Raw genomic sequence first — 12,348 nt, 5'->3', positions numbered from 1 at the left:
AATCAGAGCCATCACCATCAAAGGGAAAAACAAAAAGCTTCTATTGGACGAGATCCACCATGAAGGAAACTTCAAAAGGGAATACCATCACCCAAACAAACTGACCCTTACCATCAGTGTATGGGTTATACACATATGATCAGGTAGTGAAGGCAATCTTCATAGAGCAAAAGACAATCCCCTGTTTGTACAGCATCACAATAATTCTCTCCCTCTGGGCCAGGTGAAAATCCTAGAAGACTCTTATCAACAGGATGTTATACCAAGCACAGTCCAGTGGGCGTATGCAATCTCGAGATTTAAGTACATGTAGGGAGTACAGAAAGAACGCTCATTGCGCAAAATAAATGACCAAGGGTATTTATTGTAACCATAAGTAAATTAAACTCACATTCGTCAGAAGATTTAAACAGCAGTGTGAAGCGTCCAGCGCTTCTAACCATCAAGATGGCCGCCGTGTCTCTGTCCAACCACGTCCAGCGTCACCAGTCTAACGTCGTCCAACGTTTTGTCATCAACATGCGTCTTCAGGGGCGTGGTTATGACGCAAACTGATGTGTATTTATAGGAACAAAGGGACCGAACAGGCGGAAATTACATGCGTCCAAGATCCGGAAGTATAAACTCTTACACCGGAAGTAATAATTCACAGAGAAGACTTGAATAATTAGAAATAATGAACTATTCAATAGGTGGAAACGGGCAAAGATAAAAATCCGATAGCGAGTTTCCTATAGAAAAAATTCATCTAAGACAAAGGTCATAATTAGAATAGAAAAAACGGGTGATCATTAGTTAAAATGTGTAGACTGAGCAATGGTGGTTGTAAGAGGTGGCGCCATCTTGTGGTTAGACTACAAACTACGTTCTAAAAATACAAAATTTGAAAAACAAACAGATAAAACAATATCTTTGGGAAAAATATAATGAACAAGAAAACAGAGGAAAAATATCCACTATACTTCCCAAAATACAATATAAAAGAAACAAAAAGACATATTTAAAATTAATACTGAAGAGGGGAAAGATGGAATGGCAAAGGAGTGGAAAATCTAGCTATTATTAATGAAGGCATTCAGGTCCCACTCCACGTTCATTCCATTTGGAAAATAGGTCCTAGCTTCATAAATCCACTTAGTCTGTAGCTGAGAGACCCCTCTGACCCCTCTGACCATATTGCTTCCTCGTATGGTTTACAGAGGAGCTTCCCCATTACAATTACAAGTAGCTCCCAATATTATTGATCCACCTAAGCAGATTTCCTTTTTTCAAAATATGGGAGGTTTCTTCCCTTGCAGGAAATGCCCGATCTGCAAGTTGAACACCAATAAATGTAGGAAGGTAGATTCTTAACAATCGACTTCCACGCAAGAATTTTTTCCGATAAAACCTTTTATTACATGTACCAGCAAACCATGTAGTGTACGTTATTATTTGCCCTTGTGGGTTACAATATATAGGGCGTACAATTCGCAAATTACATATTAGACTCAAGGAATATGTTGACAACATCAAAAGAGGGTTCCCCAAGCATAGCTTGTCTAAGCATTATGCTCTAAAACACGATTGCAATCCAAAGGGTAACACTTTTTTGGGGATCGACAAGTTTTCAGGGCACTGGAGGGGAAGCAATATGGTCAGAGGGTTCTCTCAACTAGAGACTAAGTGGATTTATCAAGCTAGGACCTATTTTCTATATGGAATGAACGTGGAGTGGGACCGGAATGCCTTCATTAATAATAGCTAGATTTTCCACGCCTTTGCCATTCCATCTTTCCCCTCTTCAGTATTAATTTTAAATATGTATTTTTGTTTCTTTTATATTGTATTTTGGAAAGTATAGTGGATATTTTTTCCTCTGTTTTCTTGTTCATTATATTTTTCCCAAAGATATTGTTTTATCTGTTTGTTTTTCAAATTTTGTATTTGTATTTTTAGAACGTAGTTTGTAGTCTAACCACAAGATGGCGCCACATCTTACAACTACCATTGCTCAGTCTACACATTTTAACTAATGATCACCTGTTTTTTTTATTCTAATTATGACCTTTGTCTTAGATGGTTTTTTCTATAGGAAACTCGCTATCTTTGCCCGTTTCCACCTATTGAATAGTTCATTATTTCTAATTATTCAAGTCTTCTCTGTGAATTATTACTTCCGGTGTAAGAGTTTATACTTCCGGATCTTGGACGCATGTAATTTCCGCCTGTCCAGTCCCTTTGTTCCTATAAATACACATCCGTTTGCGTCATAACCACGCCCCTAAAGACTCATATTGATAACGAAACCTTGGGCGACGTTAGACTGGTGACGCTGGACGTGGTTGGACAGAGACACGGCAGCCATCTTGATGGTTAGAAGCGCTGGACGCTTCACACTGTTGTTTAAATCTTCTGACGAATGTGAGTTTAATTTACTTATGGTTACAATAAATACCCTTGGTCATTTATTTTGCGCAATGAGCATTCTTTCTGTACTCCCTACATGTACTTAAATCTCGAGATTGCATACGCCCACTGGACTGTGCTTGGTATAACATCCTGTTGATAAGAGAGTCTTCTAGGATTTTCACCTGGCCCAGAGGGAGAGAATTATTGTGATGCTGTACAAACAGGGGATCGTCTTTTGCTCTATGAAGATTGCCTTCACTACCTGATCATATGTGTATAACCAATACACTGATGGTAAGGGTCAGTTTGTTTGGGTGATGGTGATGGTATTCCCTTTTGAAGTTTCCTTCATGGTGGATCTCGTCCAATAGAAGCTTTTTGTTTTTCCCTTTGATGGTGATGGCTCTGATTGGCTCCACTTTATCTATACTCAGGAGCTTCCTTTATTATGAACTTTGTATACTTTAAGCGCTGCACCTTCCTTATTATCATCTCAATTGTACCCAGCAATTTTGTGCTAGCTGCTTCTCTTTATTCATTTACATATTGAGCGCAACAGACTTGTGTTTTTTATAACAAAAATTTGAGAGCTGGTTCTCAAATTTTCCGACAACAAAATCCGTTATCGTAAATTCCGAGCGTGTGTACACAATTCTGACGCACAAAATTCCACGCATGCTCTGAATCAAGTACGAGACGGAAGTGCTCGGTCTGGTAAAACTAGCGTTCGTAATGGAGATAGCACATTCGTCACGCTGCATATTTTTAAATATTTTAATGCAGCGCATTCTCTTCTTCTTTATAATGATAGAATTATGAAGTTGTTTTGCTGCTGATATTCACACAGAGTTCTGACAAACTGATTTCTTTATTATTTCTTGTGATTTCATGAATAATCTTTTTTATTTTTTTCGCCAGATCTCCAGAATAATGTTTATAATTTTTGTTTATAGTGATCTCCTTTTTTTTTTTTTTTTAAATCAAATCAAGATCTCCTATTTTTTTTTCTAGTGATCTCCATAATATTTTTTTCTCGTTTTGTGTGTCAAGTTACCACAACACCATTATTATGTTGTATTTTTTAACCTCAAAGAGATTGGTTGGTGTTGGTGTCCCTTGTTATTTGACATTGTATTTTTGAAATGTACCTGCCTACTCACAAACAAACTGTCCTTTTTTAATTATAACACATAGGCAATGATTTAAGAAAAAATATACATGTATTAGGGGTCATAACCAAATAGAGAGGAAGGCAACACGGGATAAACTGGTGAAATTAGCGAAGCTTTTGTACCCCAGGGCACACATCAACTATTTGACATGCAAAATTGGGAGCCTGAGGAGTCCATTTAATAGGGAGCACAATCCGGTCCAGGACTTTGAGAGATCAGGAACAGCAGCAGGTGACATATATGTCCCCAGACTGTGGTCTTACAACAGCCTGCGTCTTTTGCCAGACCAGACCGAACCCAGGCCATCACTCTCTTGTCTTCCTTACATGCTTGCTTCCAGGCTGTGGCTCTGGTGTTGGAGTTGTGGCAGGAGGTGTGAAGGAGGAGGATGGTTCAACTCACACAGGTGGGTTTTGCTTGTGAGTTCACCCCTCAACCCCTTATTTAGGGCCATATATATCACTTCCTCACAAAAGAGGCCTTCCTGGGCCTTTTTTGTTGAAGGCGGAGGGGAGGGACCTGGGATTCGGTCAGGCTACTGGGCCCGGCCACCTCCTGGCTGCTACTGGGCCCGGCCACCTCCTGGCTGCCACTTACCCACGCCACCTCCTGGCTGCCACTTTCCCCTGCCACCTCCTGGCTGCCACTTTCCACAGCCTCCTGGCTGAGGCTTTCCTGTGTATGAAAAAGGGACATAGTTTTAGTTTATTATTCATCAATCACACACAGTTTTGAGAAATATGTTGAACAATGCTATACCTGACTCAAGCTGGGCTCCTCCACATCTTTTTTTCTGGGTGGAAGGCCCAGATTGGACGTCGGAAGCCTCAGCTGGGGTGGAAGGAAGAGTGGAAGGAAGGGTTAAGAGTGATGGCCTGATTTCAGTCTGGTTTGACAGAAATCGCAGTCTGTCGTAGTACCACAGCCTGGGGACATAAACGTCATCTGCTGCTGCTCCTGATCCCATGGAATCCTGGACCTTCTTGCGCTCCCTATTATAAGTGCTCCTCAGGCCACCAATTTTGCACTTCAAATAGTTGATGTCTGCCGTGGGGATCTGTGGCTTCACAAATTCCAGCAATTTATCCAGTGCTGCCTTCCTCTTTAGTCGATTTGTATAAAAGGGATGTTTTGTCTGCCACAGACAGGGCAGCTCTCTGTACAAATCAATGAATTGGGGGAGGAAATCATGATCGTTGAATCGATCCATTTTATCTGCAAGACACAACATAAGACAAACCCTAATGTCAGGCTAAACTTGCATAATCTTGTCCCAATATAGGCCTCAATCTATAAGCAGTATAGGTCACTGATGCCCCAAGTTAAAATTGTACCTTCGTTAGAACGATCGGTGCTTCCGCTACTCCGTCCTCAGCTCACAGATCATACGTACAACGCACGCATGTGTGAAATATATTATATATAATATTATATAGTGAAGTATATTCCCCGCCCCTTCTCTTTCCGAGCAGTGGGAGAGCACATGGCGGAGAAAGAACAAGTGCATGAAGACAGCAGCAGCAACGACAAAAGCCTGGAGCCATGAATGTCCCGATCCCGGAGGAGATTTAAGGCCTCAAATATGTCCTTTGTAGAGATGGTGGACATCTTGAAGAGGACTGACTATGATGGGAAGCATGGACCTTACCCAAACCCAAATGTCAGAAAGGGTTCGTTCGCTCACTAATAGGATGTTTTTGGCAGATGCAGGTTTACTACATTTGTTCATGCCTATTTGGACTAAAAGAAGTTTAGTACATTGTTCTCTAGATAGGTTTGTAACTAGAATGAAATGCAAACTTGATTCAGTGTAAGGAGAGGACACTCAATAGCTGTTTACACATCTGGATGCAGGAGCACTAGTGTGGGACACCAGAACAAACTTTTTAGGGTGTCCCACACAGGTGTTCCAGTGGATACTAGGGGTCTCTACATGTGTGATACTTTACCAAAAAAAGTAAGTATTCCAGCTGTAAGAAAGGGGAAAAAAATCATGTCTTCAGCTTGGAAACAGACAATTGTACGACACTTCCAAGCAATGTTTCATGTTCATATTTCTGCCCTCAAATATCTGTGTGCTAAGTATACCTTTTTTTATTCACATAGGGGAGAAAAGACATCACCAGGGACCCACAACCTCCTAAAGAAGGGGAAATACCAAAACCACAACCTCAGGATGTGGAGGAAGGAGAAGTTTATGATTTGGGCAAAATAGTGACCACGACAGGTGAGTGTTTGAGACCACAGCTTCAGATAATAGATGGATGCCTGCATATTTATAATACATGGTGTGTTTTTTTTTTTTATTTTAGGTGGAAGAAGAAACAGATTTCACAAGTGCAAGTGCACACGCCCTCATCAGGGAGATCATGGTGTGCAATAAGGATTTACAGAAGATCAAGGAAGACATCAATGATGTGGAAAAAAGACTCAAAAACATCATTGATGTTTTAGGAAGAATCTAAAACACACCAACATTTTTGTAATTGTTTTTTTTTCTAACTTTTCTAAAAAATGTTGAAAGCCAAATTTTGAAGATGCACACAGTGTGTCAACATGTGCTATCTGCCATCATGGGATATCAGTGTACGCGTTTTGTGGGTGCAGCCCCTTCCTCGCAACTAAAGTAGCTGAGAGGAAGGGGTTGCACCCCCGAAACACGTCCATTGATCCCCTATTATGGGAGATAGCACATGTTGACCTTAGGCATGGGATCAGGAGGGAAATCCCCATTTTGACTCCCAATGTGTGTGCATCTTCAAAATTTGTCTTTCACAGTGGTGACATCACCCCATCTGATGAAGGCAATATCAACACAGTTTGGACATACTAATGTCTGATATTTCCTTCAATTTATCAAAGTTGAACATTGTAAGTTCCTGAGTTGTTAAGTGTATTGTTTTATGCTTTTAAAAACATGCCTGTTTACCACAAAAAAAGGATATTTCTACTGTCCAAAAAAAAATTGTATCAAAAAAAATGTTGGTTTGTTCAAAAACCCTTTTATAAACGCACATGTGAATGTGCACAGAGTAAACATTTTTCTACCCAACAATGTGTGGCTTCTTCTTTCAATGCTCAATAGCAGTTTTTTGCTTAAGTTGGTGTTTACAGTGGCAATGGGGGTTATTTACTAAAGGCAAACCCACTTTGCACTACAAGTGCACTTTTGCAGTGCACTTGTAGTGCAAAGTGGATTTTCCTTTAGTAAATAACACCCACAGTGCTTTATAATTTGCATCAATCAGGCCATTTTCGTCACTCCAAAAAATGAATTCATGGTGCTGAAAATGATGAATATTTTTATCATTAATGCATTACATAAATTAACAACAAAAACAAGGTGTGTGTGTAGCAGACCCACAACATAATAGCTGAAGAAGAGATTGTCACCTCATGTATCAAAGCCAATTGGATAACCTAGGAGACAGCTAAAAGAATTACAAGCAGTAAATCAAAGGAAATATTTTTCAGTTTAAAATACAAATTTATTTAAAAAATACATTTATTTAAATACATATAATGTGATGTTAAAGGAGAAATCTTACCTTAATATAGTCCTTCTGCAGGACCTGAATGATGGTAGAACAGGTCTCTGGAATAATGATTCCCAGAGGCTGGGGAGAGATGCCTGTCAAGAACTTGATGTCCTGCAGACTTCTCCCCATCGCCAAGTACCGCAACGTGGCGACGAGCCTTTGCTCGGGAGTGATGGCCTGCCACATGCAGGTGTCCTGCTTCGTAATAATAATAATAAGGGGACAGCAAAGCCAACAGATGATGAAAAACGGGGTTCGTCATCTGGAAATAATTTCTGAAATCATCAGGATTATTCTCACGGATCTCCCGCAACAAAGGCATATGAGAGAATTGGTCACGCTGGAGCAACCAATTCTTCGTCCATGAACTCCTCCCCGCCCTGTACATGGACTGGACTTGGGTCAAAGTAAGAACCCCAACACCAAGCACCCGCATAGCACAAACTCTACGATGAGTACGTATCTGCAACATGGCTTCAAAACGTTCGGCTGGTCAGAACAAACTAACAGAATGCACTGAAAATCAGAAAGGCCTGAGAAGAGCGAGCTGAAATTCAGAAACGAGCGGACAAGAATGCACTGCAAATCAAATACATAATATAAAAATACGCACTGAAAACCAGATACGAACTGACTACACGCACCGAAAACCAGATACGAACCCACAAGCACAAACTGAAGAGCAGTAACGATCTGAAAAGCACGAGGCTGAAAAGCGCAAATCGTCTCTCACCAAATTTCTAACACAAGATAAACACTAGATTAGCAGAAGGAGTCCAAAGGGTGGCACACTGGCTATTGAACTTCCTCTTTATAGTGCCGTCGTACGTGTTGTACGTCAGCGCATTCTTGGCGATCGGAATTTCCGACAACATTTGTGCTTTTTACTGAGGAGTTATTGCAAAACAAAGTGCAGTGCATAAAAAATGTAAAAAACATTCCAAAAGAAAAAAGATGAAGAGGACTAAGGATCCCAGCAAACACCAAGAGACTTCCACGTGACAGGCACAATTCAGGAATCAATGGTGACAGACCCTCCACCTCCAGAGCACTCGCTTCGCTCACTAATAATGGACCACTGAGCTAACAGATGGTCAAATGCACAAGTCCCAAACCAGGGTAAAGAATCCGGACAGAGCCAGGAACTCCACTCGATTTTCCCAGGGCATGAATAAAGTGGGACAAGAAAGGATCTAAGTGTTCTCTGCAGTATTGAAGGTCTCAACGAGTGAGGTGCACCCCAAAGCACCTTGTCCCCGTGTTGATGAGGACAAGGGCCTCTTCCCGACAACCCCACATTTATCTTCTCAATCAGCACATCACCCACAGTTATTACCTCTTGTATCTCTTGACCTTCTCTCTTAGATTGTAAGCTCTAAGGAACAGGGCCCTCTGATTCCTACTGTATCAAAGTGTATTGTATTTGTACTGTCTACTCTCAAGTTGTAAAGCGCTACGTAAACTGTTGGCGCTATATAAATACTGTATAATAATAATAATAATAACCCTGGCCATTGGTTGTCGGGGTCTGCGGGCGGGGGGCTTATTGGAATCCGGGAGCCCCCTTTAATAAGGGGGCCCCCAGATCACGCCCCCCACCCTATGTGGGGAAAACAGTGTCAATAAAAAAAAAAAACACTAGACTGGTTTTTAAAGTAATTTATTAGGCAGCTGCGAGGGTCTTCTTCCGACTTCGGGGGTCTCTTCCGACTTCTCCGTGCTCTCCGGCCTCTTCTCCCGGTCTCCGGTTCTTCTCCCGCTCTCCGGTGTCTTCTGACGGGCTCCTCCGCTATCTTCTGCTCTTTTGCCCACTCTTTTGCTAGCGTTGGCCCGGTCTTCTCCGTCATCTTCTTCCCTCCCATCTTCTTCCGATGTTGACACGACGCTCTCTCCCGCTGTAATGCCGAGTGCACGGTGCGCAACGACTTATATAGGCATGGGGCGTGGTCACCAGGTGATGACACCAGGTGACCCCGCCCCTTATGACGTCACGGATCGGGCATGATGGGGCGGTGACGTCATAAGGGGCGGGGTCACCAGGTGACATCACCCGGTGACCACGCCCCATGCCTATATAAGTCGTTGCGCACCACGCACACGGCATTACAGCGGGAGAGAGCGTCGTGTCAACATCGGAAGAAGACCGGAGGGAAGAAGATGACGGAGAAGACCGGGCCAACGCTAGCAAAAGAGCGGGCAAAACAGCAGAAGATAGCGAAGGAGCCCGGGAGAAGGGGCTGGAGCGAGCGGAGAAGTCAGAAGAGACCCCCCAAGTTGGAAGAGACCCCCGGAGCTGCCTAATAAATTACTTTAAAAACCGGTCTAGTGTGTGCCCCATACCCATTCACATAGGGTGGGGGACGGGATCTGGGGCCCTTGTCCTCCCTATTAAAGGGAGCTCCCGGATTCCGATGAGCGCCCCGCCTGCAGACCCCGTCAACCAATGGCCAGGGTTGTCGGGAAGAGGCCCTTGTCCTCATCAACATGTTGACGGGGTGCTTTGGGGTGGCGGGCCACAGGGCGCCCCCCCTGCCCCAAAGCACCCACCCCCCATGTTGAGGGCATGCAGCCTAGTACAGTCAGGGGGGCGCTCGCTCGTCCCCACCCCCTTTCCTTTCCTTAGCCCCTCCTACCTTTTGCCTTTACATCCATCACTATGTCGCATCTCTCTGTTCATTTAGATACATCAAACCTGCATCTATCCCTGAGGAAGCGAGCTATGGTCTCACGTAACGCGTCAGATTTCTTGATGCCTGTGCATACCGTATGACATTTTTATGTATCAATGTGATTTTATACCATGTGCAATTTTATTGGCTTAACTATTGTTTATACCTTGCATGTATGTATACCAACTCTTGAATAAACACTATTATTGTATTTACTTCTGTTACTTAGTGGCAAATTGTATTCACCTCATTTAAAGTTCCAGGGCGATTTCTTGAATATATGTTGTATTTAGGGATGGAGGTGTGTCACCAGACCTTTTCTTTTGTTAATAATAATTTTAACTACTTCCCACCTGCGCTATAGCCTAAAGACAGCTACAGTGCAGGCCTTAATTGCTGGGAAGGCGTCCATGGACCCCTACCGTGCATGAGCTGTCTGCGGGTCACTCGCGGCGCGCTCTATGATCGCAGAGTCTGAGACTTGGCTGATCACAGATAGGAGTAAGTGGCCGAACTCGGCCCCTTACCACGTGATCAGCTGTCAGCCAATGACAGCTGATCACGTGATGTAAACAGAAGATCGGTAATCAGTATTTTTTTTCCCTCACGCTGTCAGCATGAGGGAAAAAAGAAGCCGATTACCGGCTTCTGTCAGAGGGACATCGGTCCCTCACACAGAGCCGCAGCATGCCTCATCTGTGCCCACCAGCTGCCAGTGCCACTGATCAGTACCCACCAGTGCCCACCAGTGCCACCCATCAATGCCCAGCAGTGCTGCCAATCAATGCCCATCAGTGCCTCATAATCAGTGCCGCCTCATCAGCACACATCAATGAAGGAGAAAAATTACCTGTTTTCAACATTTTATAACACATATATAACATTTTATAACACACTATGAAACAGTTTGTTTTGTTTTTTTCAAAATTTTCGGTCTTTTTTTGTTTTAGCAAAAAATAAAAACCCCGGTAGTGATTAAATACCACCAAAAGAAAGCTCTACTTGTGTGAGAAAAAATTATAAAAATTTATTTGGGTACAGTGTTGCATGACCGCGCAATTGTCATTCAAAATGCGACAGCGCTGAAAGCTGAAAATTGGTCTGAGCAGGAAGGGGGTTTAAGTGCCCAGTAAGCAAGTGGTTAATCCATTTTGGAATAAGGCTGTAACATAACAAAATGTGGAACAAGTGAAGGGCTGTGAATACTTTCCAGATGCAGTGTAAGTAACGAGACTTGTAACAGAGCCTCTGCACATAACAACGGCAAGTCAGTAAAAGAATTGTGGCACCATCAATAAGTTGTTTGTGTCCTTATTTCAACATACAGCTAGGATACGGGACAAAGAGAGGTCCATACCAATACATTCACGTTGCGTACCTTCTCCCTACCTATTTTAACCCTTAAACCCACACCACCATGCTGCAACCACAAGCTTTGCACACAATTGAGGGGAAGCCCGATTCAGTTGAAAAGGTTGCATTTGGCAGACGTTATTGCCGGCCAAGCACGACCGGCGGGATCATTTTTGCCACCCTGCAGTGAAAGCATAGTGGGCGAGGCATGTCTACACCCTTGCCCACTGCTTTTTCAGATTAAAGGAGAGCAGTTTAGAGGGCTGTATGCTCAACTGCATGTTTTACCAAAAAGGGGGCGGTTACCCGGTATAAAGAGAGCCGGGTAAGAGGTTACTTTCAGCAACAAAAATTATCCAAAAAGGATACCAAATTTATTTCATTGACAGACATATACTTTTTCATGTATCAAAAAGATTTTAAACTAGAAAGGTGCAGTGTCTTTAAAAACTAATCACATCCAATTGCGGATATTCAAGAGATTGCCATAAACAGGATCAACAAACAGGACAAACATAAAACAATACATGACAACACTGAACAATGTCCAGGACGCATTGTATTAGCCAAAAGTCAGTCAAAATCAAATTATAAATGTAACTTGATAATAGGGGGTCCTTAATAGTCCCCGTGTCCTAAATATTACTGACTGACTGTGGGCTAGTCCAATTAGAGAAAAGGGTGGAATGTGGGGAATGAGATGCGGGTCTGAGAAATATATTATTGAGCTAAACCTACTAGTGCCTGAAATGGTGGTCAGCAGTACTAATTAAATACTAAATGAATCCTTCAAACTAAACAATATCAATGTACTGAAGAGTATTGAAAAAACGGAAGTCCTTAATTAGCATGCATATGTATCATGGAAATCCAATGATTGTAGTGGTACTATAAATACTAAAGTTCAACTTCTTTCATCATTTTTCAAGGGAAGCATCCAGTGTGCCAGGATATTCATTAATATTCAAAGGCTTGATTCCCATACTTAATCATCAAAGGTTTTATAGAAACAGCAACATACTAGTCTTCCACATTCAGGAATACTGCTAATGTTAAGCGAGAGTGAAGCGGGAGACAATTAAGGAGTAAGTAAAAACATCAGACGGTATTATGCTGTGCATGTCATGTGGAGATTTTCCATATGTTACCGCTCAGCTGCTAGACAGCTTGATTCACTTGTCATCATTGGTTGGGACAGCGGTAAGTTTAAGCCTCAAATCACTC

Source organism: Aquarana catesbeiana, linkage group LG09, assembly GCF_042186555.1.
Source record: "Aquarana catesbeiana isolate 2022-GZ linkage group LG09, ASM4218655v1, whole genome shotgun sequence".
Taxonomy (NCBI): Eukaryota; Metazoa; Chordata; class Amphibia; order Anura; family Ranidae; genus Aquarana; species Aquarana catesbeiana.
Note: the sequence above shows the minus strand (reverse complement) of the source record.